Raw genomic sequence first — 13,500 nt, forward strand, 5'->3', positions numbered from 1 at the left:
GCGTCGAACTCGGGACATCGCGCGCGGATGACGAGTAATCGATCACGAACACTCTGCCAACACTACGTGGCGAAGAGCACGGCGGTTCTCATTCAACCCGAAGCGGGAAAAATTTTCTCTCCCTCGGCGAAACGTCGATCTGCCGTTTTCGAAAGTGTGTAGCCGCGTGTATGAAACCGCGAAAGATGGAGCGCACGATGAACGCGACGGGAAGGATCTGGGCGATTAGTCTGACACCTCGGAAAAACGTGTTAGAAATCGTCGGAGTGACTTGTCTCGTGCTGGTAATACGTCTTCCGCCGCCACCGTTGATAATAGACGGAGATGCGTCGATCTCCGACACATCGGGAATTAGTTTCGAATGAAATTCGATATACCTGTCGGTAGGAGAAACTCGCGAAGGAGAGCCGGCCATCGGAAGCTGTCGTCGCGCAAATCCCCGAGCATAGCTGAGAGCCATGCGTCGGAGATATTTGCGGACGAGTTCGTAATGCTTTCACGAAAAATACAGAAACCCCCGGCTGGCAACCCGTCCCCCCTCGCACCCGGTTACCCCGGCCGTCCCTGTATCGATTTCTGTCCGATGGAGTATCGCGATACTCGCCCTCTCACCACCTCTCGCGCTCCTCTCCATCCCCGATCGCCTCTCTTTGTGACTCGTCCTCTTCGTCCCCCTTCCCCCTTCCGCCGTCCTCCATCGGTCCCCCACACTCAATCCCTCTCACGCTTCCTCTCGCGTCCGCGTGTCCCTGTATCTGTATCGCGATTTTCAATACCGTGCCGGGTGCCCTCACGTGAAGCGAAGGTGGACGTCCAGGCGGAGATAGATCATTACTCTTTGACGAGTTTCTTTTCCGACCTTACACATTTGTGCGAGCTAATAGCGGTTTCTCAATCCTAAACTATATACGATTTCGTAATAGAAATTCGTAACGACAAAACAAAAAAAAAGAAATGATTAGAGAAAACACTTAATATAGACGGCGTAGAAAAATAGTTTAAGTCGAGTTAGTGTGTAAAGCGCTTATTTCAGACAATTTTTATTTGAAAAATACGAGATATGTGAACGACTGTTGTTGGTAATCTGACGCAAACGTGAGTTAATCTCGTGCAATCGTTATACAGACTAGCTATATGCACTGAAATGATAATGTAAAATGGACGCAGCATGACTAAAATCCAGAGAGAGAGAAAGAGAGAGAGAGAAAGAGAGAGAGAGAGAGAGAGAGAGAGAGAGAGAGAAGAGAGAGATCATGTAAAAGTACATAACAATACGTGCACGTAAATGTGGAGAACACCTCTCCGCTCACACCTACTCATTTATCACTGCATCCGGAATGGCGCGAATCGTTCGCCGGTTGGATGGAATTATTTATCTCGAAATGAAGGCTACTTCGGTGAGCCGGGCAGGATGGATAGGCAGCATGACATGGATGTCCTGATTTTTGTTTTATCGTTGAAAGATACAACGGTCGCTATATAACATCCACCGGCTAACACGTTCACTGGGGGTCATCGACGGCCGACCGATATTCCATCGTAATGGATCAAATAAATGGTGATGAATAACAACATAGTTTTGCTTTAGATTTACGAAAAAATGTGTAATATTCTCTTTTCTCTCTTTTTTTTTTTTTTTTTTAAATATAGAGAGGCGACTGTTATTGACGGAGGATGTATATCAAACGCAAAATCAAATACGAAGGTAGATAAAGTGCAAGTGTATAGTAACGTTACAGAATAATTTTGTACAAAAATATATGGAGAGTAAATTTTTTCGTGAGAGAAAATCTGATTTTGGGTGAAGTCTTTGGAGAAATTATTGATAATGTCAGCGGAATGTCATTATATCCGTCGGTGGTCGCCGCAGAGATTGAGTGATATTTTTGACATCACACACCAGTTTACACGCCACTGTAACGGGATTGCGCGATCTACCCCACGTATCCAACGATAACTTTATCGCGGCAGTTTATTCTATCGGCACACGAAAATCGTGCCAATGAATATTCCTGACAAAAAGCTCTTATATCCATATATATACGCAGCTCTAATGCTTTCGTTTCTATTATCCTTTGGAATCGCGCTTCTCTCTTTCATACATCTACCTCTTTTTCTTCATTTCGGGACGCGTGCGTTATACGAGTCCTCGTTACAAAGCGTTGAAGATTAAATTTATCACGAATGTGGAAATCTGATGAAAGACACCGCGGATTACCGTCGTGAATATTATATTAAACCTATTATGCGAAGAGGGGGTTCGCTCCCCCGGAAGGAGGGACTATTTTTCATGTTATTTATATACAACGCTGCTGTCACGCGAATTGAAAAATCGTATATTGGTGTGAAATGTACGCTTCTCTGTGCTTCGGTCAAAAAAAAAAAAAAAAAACGAGAAATAACACGTCAAATGGTTTCGACGCATCTAGTTACGCCGTAAAAGCGGACGAACCGGGCTGCATTTTGACCATTCGATTTCGACAAAATCGATTTTGGAACAGCAACGGTCGCGCCATCAGCCACCGTGCCACATACCGCGCTTGTGATGTCGGGATTTTAGCGAACCGTGGGGACCGCACAGGGCGCGTTGCCAGGGGCGCTAAAATATATGCTTAATATTTACTCCAGACCGCACGGCGAAACGTATGGCTGCCAGGCATAATAAATTCCATTATTAAGGACACTGACGACCGAACGGCGTTTTCGGTAGAAACATTGGCAGCGAATATTGGTTATACGGTGATCGAAAGCATAAGGCGGATATGCTAACGAACGTGACCGTTTTCATGTTTATTCTTACGCAGTTTCATAGAGTAGCTTATAATTGTATTTGTTCGAAGATAAAGGTATAACACATGTTATTCGGTTTTAATTATTACATAACCATGAGATTAAAGAAATTATTTATTAAAAGTGTATAGTGTAGTAATTTATTTACTACCCTTTTACTCTTCTCAAATAACACAAAGAGATCCAATTATCAATATTCTTTGCGACTGGTCATTTATTGATACGTTTCTATTCTACTCCCGGTCATTTCCGATTCGTATATGAACTGAAAAGCGAATTCCTATATTTGATCATGGAAATCGATACCAGGGATAATACCACCAATGAGATCACCATCCAATATGGCATGATAATCGAATGATGGAATTGACAAGAACCATGGAAATGGAATTTTGACATTGTAAATATTACTACAGAAGTGTCAATATATATTTTCGATCATTCAATTTATAAAGTGCACCGCTCTATTTGTACACAAAAACCAAGAACGATTGCACAATATTATTATTAGTATGCATGCACGACTAATTAAATAACAAATCGTAATAATGATATTAATAATAACAAAAATAATAATACAAATAACAAAAATGAAATAGGGGAACAAAGGGTGGAGAGACAGAGAAAGAAAGAAAGAGAAAGAGAGAGAGAGTCCCGGACAGTGGGTAGCCCTAGATATTATTGAAATTCAAATATCCCGCGTATCTATGGCCATGTGCGAGATACTTGAATTTTTCAATAATGTCCGGGGCTACCCCCCGTTCCTCTAATCATAGTCATGTTAACTAAAAGCATTTAATTGAATACGGTTTGTTTCAGAATTGTTACTATTATGCAATTTTTGATATTATGTTACAGTATTTTATTTATTTATCTTTAATACGGAGAAATTGCACATTCCGTTCTTATATATCTATTCTAGAATAAAATTTCTTTTTTCTTATATGTATAATATAATTATGAGTATACGTATATGTATTAATTGCACCTTAAGTAATTACTTCATAAAGCTACATTAGTTAGTTTGATATAATAATATTTCTGCTTTGAACGCGGATATCGGCGTAAACACTCGCGCATTAACGTATAATTTGTATAATAGCAGCGGTGATTATATTAAAAGCTTATTTTGCCAGCACACGTATATCTAATTACTCTAAAATAGAAAAAAAAAGAGAACAGACGGTGTTCAAGAAGATGCGAACTACATAGATGAGAAAATTAGCTTTCATTTAAAAACTCCTCTGATTCGCGCGAGACGTCTCGTATCGATTATTTTCCCCGATATAGATACATACGCGAAGGTAATTACCACGAATGGAGCGATGCGCGTATCTTCCGATATCGATCGATATTTATCGGATTACGTCGCATCGCGCTGAAAACTAATTTCACGCGTGGCATTATTATTATACGTTGATTCGATTTCGATTTTTCCTTGTCATCTCGCGACGATTCCCCCCCCCTCCCCCACACATTCTTTCCTTTCTGTTTTCCAGTACGAATCGCGTTACTCGCATTCATGAGTTTTTGCACATCATTGTTTTAAAGCTTCGGAAAAGCAATATATCTAGTTTGTTAAATTCTCGTTTCGTTTGCGGCAGGGAAATGAATTTTACGAAGCAATTCCGAAACACAGATACTTTTTTTTCGCGAGAAACAACAAAAAGGACAAATCGACGGGACTCTTTAAAATTAGAACTGTCTGTAATCGAATTAATTTTTCACATGGAAAACAGTCAGTCTCTCTCCGTAACTTCAAAACCATCAAGTGAAATTATTAATTCATCGGATGTGGTTATACGCGATCGATCAACGGACATCTACAAAAATTTTTCAACCATGGCAGATGAACACATTATTTAAGAAACAAAAAGTTTCTATCAAATGGCTTCTGTTTCGACAGTACGGAAGGAATTTAAAGAATTTCGTGGGTTTGGTTTGTATAGAATTTCTAATCCTGAATATCCTGATAGCGCGCGACACATGTATATATCAAGACATTTTGCGCGTTACGTGTCAACATTTCGCAATTCGAAACACATTTTCCTCGCGATGTATCCGTCATACGTCGTTCTCGTATCTAATCCATCACGGCGCGGCAACCGCGTTAGGCAGCGCGTCGCCACGTCGGCGCAAATGCTCGTTATTGCACGTTAAAGTTCGTTCTGGCTGTCAGCACGACACAACAAACGTGGGCTTGCGAGCCGCGCCGCGCCAACGTGACGACGACAACGGCTACGTGAGCGCGAGCGTCGTCGTGCCAGAAAATTGATAATCGCGGGTGCGATAACCCCGGAGTGCGCGCGAAGAAAACGTTTGCGAGACAGCCATCAGACCCGCTCTGGCTCTCTCGACTCGACTCGACGACGCGTCGCCGCGCGCCGTCGTTGCTGCTCGCAGAAATATGTAGACGTGTTCGCTCTCTGAATGATAAAGCCTAATACCACGTGAATCCGAAACGAGCAACGCTTATCGTCGAAAGGGATATTAAATCGGTTCCTTTATCGATGAATCGACGACAGGGATAAATCGCGCTCCTTTATCGTACGGAGAAACTATATGCATTTAAAAGATATATAGTACTTGTTACTATCTCTATATCTCTTATTTTGTTAACAAAATAATAGATTGTGCACTATTGAATGAATATACCTGAGGAAGATTTTTTACAAACATTTCACGAAATTGTATAAATGGTATACCTACCACAATTATTCTCGCAGAGTTATAAATTGAGTTATAAATTAAAAATTTCAAAGTCCAGTGAAATCCCATGAGTTATGTGAAATTCTGTGCGTAAAAATGTCTTTTTTCTTTTTTCGTTTTTTTAAATTAATTTTATTTCATTTTTCTACGAGATCCGGTAATTCGGTATTTCGAAATGCGACGGAACTTGAGTTGCACCGCGCGAACTCTAAGCGCCTTCGTATTTTCGCGCAGACGTACGTGTCACGCAGGATGCTGGGTACACCAATACCCCAGCAGACATTCTATGCGCGCCGACGAGCTGCAATATCAAGCTACTGGCACAATTCGAATTCCTGCAGTCCGTAACTCAAGAACGCCACTTTTTCTCCCGCTCTGTAAATTGCGAAAGCCGACTACAAACGACATGTTCAAGTGCTTACTGTGCAAAATACATTCCTATTTCATATAAAAACATATGATATCAAAGTCCTTTTGATATCAATACGCGCGGTAAGTGACAAGGAAGAGAATGCAATCGTAAAATAAAATAGATTCGGATCTTAATAAATGAACGCCCTTCAAATAGAATAATAAATCGCGTTAAAGATGCCGTTTAAAATTAATGGGGACTATCCGCCTTGAGGAAGATTGATGAAACCGACCGTAAATCTCATTAATGATTTATTCGGTTGTCCGCCCGCGGAACTCCCTCCGTGCGGCTTGGTCACGTACCGTCGCAACTATATTTCGATTCTATCGTGAAGTCGAGTTTCTCTCCTAACGTTTCGCAGTTCGTAAGCGTTGTTCGTTCGATGGCGCGTGTGCCGCGACAAGAGTCGCATTTCCCGCATATACGATTCGCGAATACGTTCTCGCGTAATGTACGCTCGTGTATAGGTACAGGTATGGGCGCGTGTGTACACGCGATGCGGAGCGTAGTCGCGCCACGTTATCTTTCGAATGCACGTGTCGCGACCGTGGAAGTGCTTTGGCAAGGTAACGCAATAACGTTCGATTATTGGTAGTCACGGATGCGGGGGCAGAGAGATATGGCCACGGGAGAGGGCGCATGGCGGGAGAGTGGTATCGGTGGTCCAATGGTCGTATATCAAAGCTCCGACGGGAGCGCGTTTTGCCGCTTTCCGATTCTCCGGTCGTTCTTCCCGGGCTCTTTGCCTTTCGGCGCTCGGCGCAAGCTGGTCGGTATCAAAAGCTCGCGGCGCGCTCCGAAAACCCCCGGCCGCACACAAATACCGCGCGAGAACGCCTATTATATAGTGCTCCTTACTCTGGAGAAATGGGTACGTGGGAAAAGACGCGACTTGCCGATATCAATAATCACGCAATCCTTCAAACGCGAACGTCCGTTCCGCCGCTGTCCCGGCTGCGAAATTCCATCCCGTTCGCGCCTCGCGCCGCGGTGCGTTAATGTATGACAGATAAGATTGAATACGTTGGCGAGCCAAGCATCTAGGCTCCGCCTTTTGTAATTTTCCGTAATTTTGATCCTATCTCTCGAGATATATATATAGAAGATATTTATAAATTATATCTCTTAGCTTAGAGTGCTTCTTACGCTTATAATTAGATTTATAATCTTTAATTGAATTTCGAGTCAAAAAAAATCTGAGAATAATTCATATTTTAATTAGAGACCAACAGAAAATAGAATGAGTATTTCTGTGAAATTTGACACCAAAGTATTATGTATGACAGCAACGACTATTGTGAAGCACACCGAGCGTATGTTAAATACATAATGAGCTAGTTATTGAATTTCACGATATTTTAATGGTTTTTATTTCAGTATAATGGCAAGTTATTAATAAATCGGAATATAGAATAAGCTATGAAGAATAAAATTGGTTTTATAATAACTGTGAGCATAATTAAAAATCAACGTATATCTTTTATTTTATATAAACTAATTAAAATATGTGATCTATAACAATAAAATCTCATCTTTTATTTGCATATTAGACAAAATTTTTAAAAATATTTTTTGTATGCTATTTAATCCTGAAAGCTTATTAAAAAAAACCACATACGAACTTTAGATTCTGTTAAAAAAATATTTAGAAAGTTCAAAATAAAATAATGCAACTAAATTAATAATTTTTCTCTAATCTTGTATAGATAATTTAGCATCCAGAAAGATATATAAACACAGAAAAAAATTAAATAAAAACTTTACATATGTCGTAAAAGTTATATTACATGATAATATAAATTACATTAAATATTTTATTAATTATTAATTAAAATGCCAAAATAATATTAGTATGCCATGTTTTATGTTTTCAATTTTCTGAAAATCTTTTTATTTGAGATGCGTATATATACACATCCTTTTATGCAAAATAAATCGGATTGTACATATATATTCAAATATTAAATATTCATTGTGCTTATATATTAGCCTGTTAGTCTTTTTTAGCTATCATTGCCTTATCTATTTTAAGGCAATGGATCATGAGATATCATATCTATCAATCTTATTCTTACGCTGCAAACTTGATATATACATCTACATTCATCTTATATATTTTATAGATCCATCATCTAAAATTAAAATAAAAGATAATATATCTCACTCACCGATACGATGCGTAGAAATGCATGGAATTGGAGACCATGTTGCAAATTGCTTTGAGCTATAAAATATAATAATTATACTTAAATTAGAAAAGCCCACAAAAAATTTACAAAAATAATTGTTGCGTTGAACAATTATAAACAATTATTTCTACAATTAATAACTAAAATAATATATTTTATCCACCACCCATAGTCGCTTTGCTATTGCTTGATGCCTTTCAGGCTTTCTCCCGCTCTCAGATTTCTATGCCGGGTCGCAAAAACATTTACTCACGAAAACACGGTCAATTATTGTCGCGCACTAATACTAATGAACGAAATATGATGTTTGCGCGACGTTTTAATCAGCACTTTTGATATCAATCACGCGCGACGCGCATTTACTTCATTGTGACAGAAGAATAACGCGAGAAAAGTACGATTGCACGAAGCTAAACTGTTGAATTGTTTAAATTATATAGCTTTTTAAGTCGCTTGTCTTGTTGCGTATTACACGAAGTTTACTACAAGAATTAATTAAATGCGCGAGTTGTTTATTGCTAACTATTTGTAGAGAAAAACGTTTTCTCTGAGCACTTGAGATCTCCTTCGTTTCGAAAAAGATGACGTGACAATAAAATATGAAGCGGTTCGCGATGCCGTTTATCAGCTTCAGTCTCAGTTGTGCAAATGTAAACAAGATGAGAAAAGAATATCCGCTGAGTTGACGATTAAACTGATGAAAAATATAGGTATTTCGAATTTAAGCAGCATCAAAAAGATCGCTATAGTGACTACTATAAAACAACAATTTATAATTTCATTCTCTATCGATTTTTACTTACTAAACGTGCAAGATACGCGAAGAATCTTTAAGCGAGAGAGTTATAATCTTGCGGGTTATTAACCGTAAAATGTTAATAGAAATTGATCACGCTTCGACGCGATTGCGTTTCAATCACGTCGGGTGGCTCGCACGCACTACCTCTTCGATCGAGTGTCGGTCGACGAATTTTAGCGCGGTGACCTTTCGTAAACAGAGTTGTCGAACGCCGTGACAAGTATCAAGACCAAGGCCAAAACGCGTCAACAGAATTACAGTTATCACGTCTATAGGAATGAGATCAAGTTCAATTATTGTGTTATATGAATAATAAATTAAATAAAAATATTTAACCCGTACCACGAAATAAATCTTATTTATTTTATGCATATATAATTGTATTGCAATTATAATTGTTGCGACTTATGTACTAATATATTATAGTTGCAATTGATAAAATTGCAATTAAATACCAATACTCTTTTTCTAAATTATATTTATTTAATAATACGGCTTTTATTACAGATTACAGTTATTGACAATAATTATATATTTCACACACGAGTATGTATTTAAAAATCCGAGTCAATTTCAATAATCAATTCAATAATCAAGTTTCAATAGGATTCGAGTAATATTCATAAGAAATAATATTTCATACATATTGTACTTGCAAAGTGATTGATCTCGACTAGTTAGTTTCGAATTTTAGAATAACTATCTGTAGGAAGTATACTATAAGTAATTTCTATTGCAAAATTTTTTACAAGTAGTACTCGAACTATAAGAAAGAGATTTAAAAAACATATAAATATATAAAAATTTCAAGTAATTTTTATTCTATATATATTTTTAATCATTTTTTATTATATTTAATTTCAATGATTAATAATCTAATATATTCGTAATTAACAAAAAATAATATATTAAAATAATTCTTACTTTATATATACGAACGATTTGATTCGAAGGAACGTAAAACTAGTAGAAAGTACCCACTCATGAAAGATTCAAACATGTTTGATCCAAGTTCGGGTCCACTTGAAAATACTGCTTTTATTTTTCGAAGTAATTATAGAAAGTTCGAAACTACGCCAATGGATTCGAACCTACTTGTAAGATACTTAATCCCATCGTTAGTAGCGGCGTACGGCACTTAGTGTCACAGCAGAATAGTTCATGCCGCCCAACATATTGAAGTGTGATCAAGTCGGAACTAAGTAAGCGCTATCATTACGAACCTTTTACAGTCAATTACTCGCCTAATTATAATCAGCTCTCGCGCTTAAAGATTTGTAAGTGGCAAGTATAGAGACAATGACTATTTATTATCGAAATATTCAATAGGACTTTACAAGATAAAATTCAAATATATTTTGTTTGAATATCTTGCGTTTTGAATTAATTTCCGCAAATGAATCAAATATTAGTGTCGCCTAAAATAACGATTAACCTCTCGTTTAATGGAGAAAGCGTTTTAGAATAGAAGTATTATTTGTTAAATCCTAAAATAAAGAATTTATTGCAAACAACTTGGTATATAAGTTGATATATTATATTATATAATATACATATTATTAATAGCGAATTTTAATGCAAATTTTATTATTTAATGCTTTTATTTAATGACACTTTAGTTGATTTAATGTAACTCCATTATATAGGTATATATATATGTATATATTTTTTTAATTATTGGAACTATTATTTAAAGAACAAAATTTATCTTCGTTTTGATTGATAAACTATTTACGTGTAAATTAATTTAATTCTTATAACTTCTAGATTTTTGTATAAATCAAAGAATAAAAAATTGTATAGTTTTAATAAATTCAAAAATTAGATTAAATTGTTGCTAAAACTATTGCAATCCAATTTTATGCTTTTTTATCGATAATATTTTATCTAAAAAAAATATTTAAAAAATAAATAAATAAACATTTTTAAAAATAAAATTATATTTGTGTAAATTGAGCAAAAAGTAACTTATGACAAAATGTAAAAAATCTGAAAAATAATAAAAAAATAATTTCTGCTGAGAATTCATAAATCGAAGCAATGACTTATCAAATATTTCACGTGATTTATTTGTTTGAAGTAGAAATGGATAAAAAATGGGAATTATTAAAATATTGTTTTGTAAATTTACGAGTGATAATTATCTTCTTAATAATGCTCGAATTCAAATATATCTCGTGTCGCGCTTTGAATTTTTAGTTAAACCTTTTTAGGGACATTATTATAAAATAAAGAAGCAAAAAATATTTTAATATCACGTGATTCCAATAAGTGATATATCGCGTTTACCATCATATGAGATTTCTCTTTTTTCTTGTTGAGAGAGATTCACTGACGAATATTTATTTTATATAACTGTAAAACTAATCAAAAACTAAAGATACACGTATGTACCAATGTTTCTAAAGAGGTAAAATGTAATTTATCTACCATTTTGCGATTGATGTTGCGCAAAATAATATACGTACAAATTACCTGGGTCGAGTTATTAAAAAACCATGAAACCGTGCTAGATCGATCGTATTGATAATTATATAATATGATATATATAAAAAGAACAAAATATTTAATATTTATTTCGTTGACTATTTCGTTAAAAGCTAGACTGGCTAGCATTTTGGCCTTTGTATTTGTGTGATACAAGGCAGTCGCGTGCTGTGTTATCGTTCTCGCAGCCGAGACTCGAGCGAACAATTCAGGATAAGCAAGAATCGCTCCATGTGTCATCGCATTAAAACTCGAAACAATAATTCTTTTAAAGAACATCTAATATTAATTAACTTCCGCAATTACCATGTATTAAGATGACTGTGATTTATCAAAACGTGATATTTTGCGATTTATTCATTTTACTCGAAACAACAAAAAATAAGAATTACGAATTATTATTACATTGCGATATTTACGGGCAATAATTATTGGAATTATTTTTTGTGTATCCTGCAACGTGCCTCGAATTTTTCGTCGAGTCCAATGTAATTTGCTTACCGTTCTCTCAGGTCGGAAACTCGGAGTAACGCACCAGCCGTCGTACACGTAATTGAAGTTAATTTAAAATGCGCGTCGCGTGCGATTAACGCCCAGTAGTGTCGTGCAAAGTGCCGGGCGATTATCCTATTTCGGCGATTAGTACGTGCGCGATCGTAATTAACCGTGTTTTCGCGAGTTAAGTATTTTGTGAGTGCATTGAGAAAACCTAAAGAGGGAGAAGAGAAGAAGAAAGAGACCTGGGAGACATCGGGCAACGGTGGCGCAATTGTGAGAGTAAATTATTATTCGCTGCTTCTGACAATTCGCTGAGTACACTACTAAACTCTCGGTTGATCTCAAAACAAAATGATTAATTAAACAGTATGTGTGTCGAGATGTGAAAATTTTCATATGAGATTCCGCGTAACGGCTATAAATACAGGCGTCAAAACATGTTGGCATTTTGGAACTAACTCAGTAAGCATTGCTGCGCCAGAATTCCGCTAAAGATGTGTAGCGAGACGACGGTGTTCGATTTCACCGACGAAGTTTATCGGTAAACCGAAGTTCACTGCTAATTTCTCGTCCCGCCACACCTCAAAGTGCGCTTTAATTGCGTTAGACGGGAAGTAAATTACATTAGATTGTCAGCCCTCGAGGATATAAGATCCCGATGCTGGCGGCTGATTGCAGCTTTCGTGTGCTTAGCTGCTGACGTTCAACTTCATTTTCCGTAAAGTGGATTGAGAAATAAGATCCGTGATTAATTAAGGATGTACAGGCGAACTCTTGTTCAGATATCTTCCAATGCGATTATATATATAATGACCGAAGTGGATAAACTAAAATAAAAATATAAAAAAAAGAAGTATTACGTAAGTAAAATAGGATGTAGATTGCTCGACATTAAATCCGATATAACTAGGACTTCCAATCCTTCATAAGTTCAGATGATCGGTTCTGACATTAGAAAAAAGTTATTGGAATAAAGTTATTTGTATTATATAGATACTTTTCGTAGAATAAAACTGTTGAAAATATACGTAATATGTATACGTACGTATTTAACCCTCGAAAGCCACACTGGAGTCTCAAGAACCTCAACAAAATTTTGGAACTATAATATATACGTTTGGAACCATCATTTATATTTTAATGCATATCTTTTAGGAGTAATTTTCTTTTAACAAATTCTGAGATTACCATCATGATTCTCAGAAAATTTACGATTGATTGAAAAAACGGAACATTACAATACGTTTATTTTTTCGAAACTTATGAGCGAAAAATGACTGAGATCCTCCAGACCCGTGTGTAGCTTACACGTATATGCAAAAAATAAGTGTGGTCTGTGCGAGGATTAAGTATCTCAGAAACAATGACAATATTCCATGTCTCATTGTTGATATAATATTACATAACATTATTCATGTGCTGTTTGCATTTTCAATAAAGCTGATAATAATGCGCATACCTAAACCCGTAACAACCTATAATCACGGTACACTCATAAACGGCAAGTAAATAATGCATATGTAAAACCGTTAATGCGTGCGTCGAAAAACAGATACATTTCGATTTGAATTTCGCTCAGCGTATGTTATATGCCATAAATATGTGATGTTTGTGCG

The 13,500-nt window shown here is 36.5% G+C and overlaps 1 protein-coding gene across 7 annotated transcripts in view; it reads left to right on the forward strand.

Annotated features, from left to right (window-relative positions):
* Dscam3 (Down syndrome cell adhesion molecule 3) overlaps positions 1 to 13,500 on the forward strand; it is a 99,577-nt gene that overhangs the window by 50,725 nt on the left and 35,352 nt on the right. The gene's annotated exons all lie outside the window — the stretch shown is intronic.

This window comes from Temnothorax americanus, unplaced genomic scaffold, assembly GCF_048541705.1.
Source record: "Temnothorax americanus isolate GAGA-0224 unplaced genomic scaffold, ASM4854170v1 Scaffold3, whole genome shotgun sequence".
Lineage (NCBI taxonomy): Eukaryota > Metazoa > Arthropoda > Insecta > Hymenoptera > Formicidae > Temnothorax > Temnothorax americanus.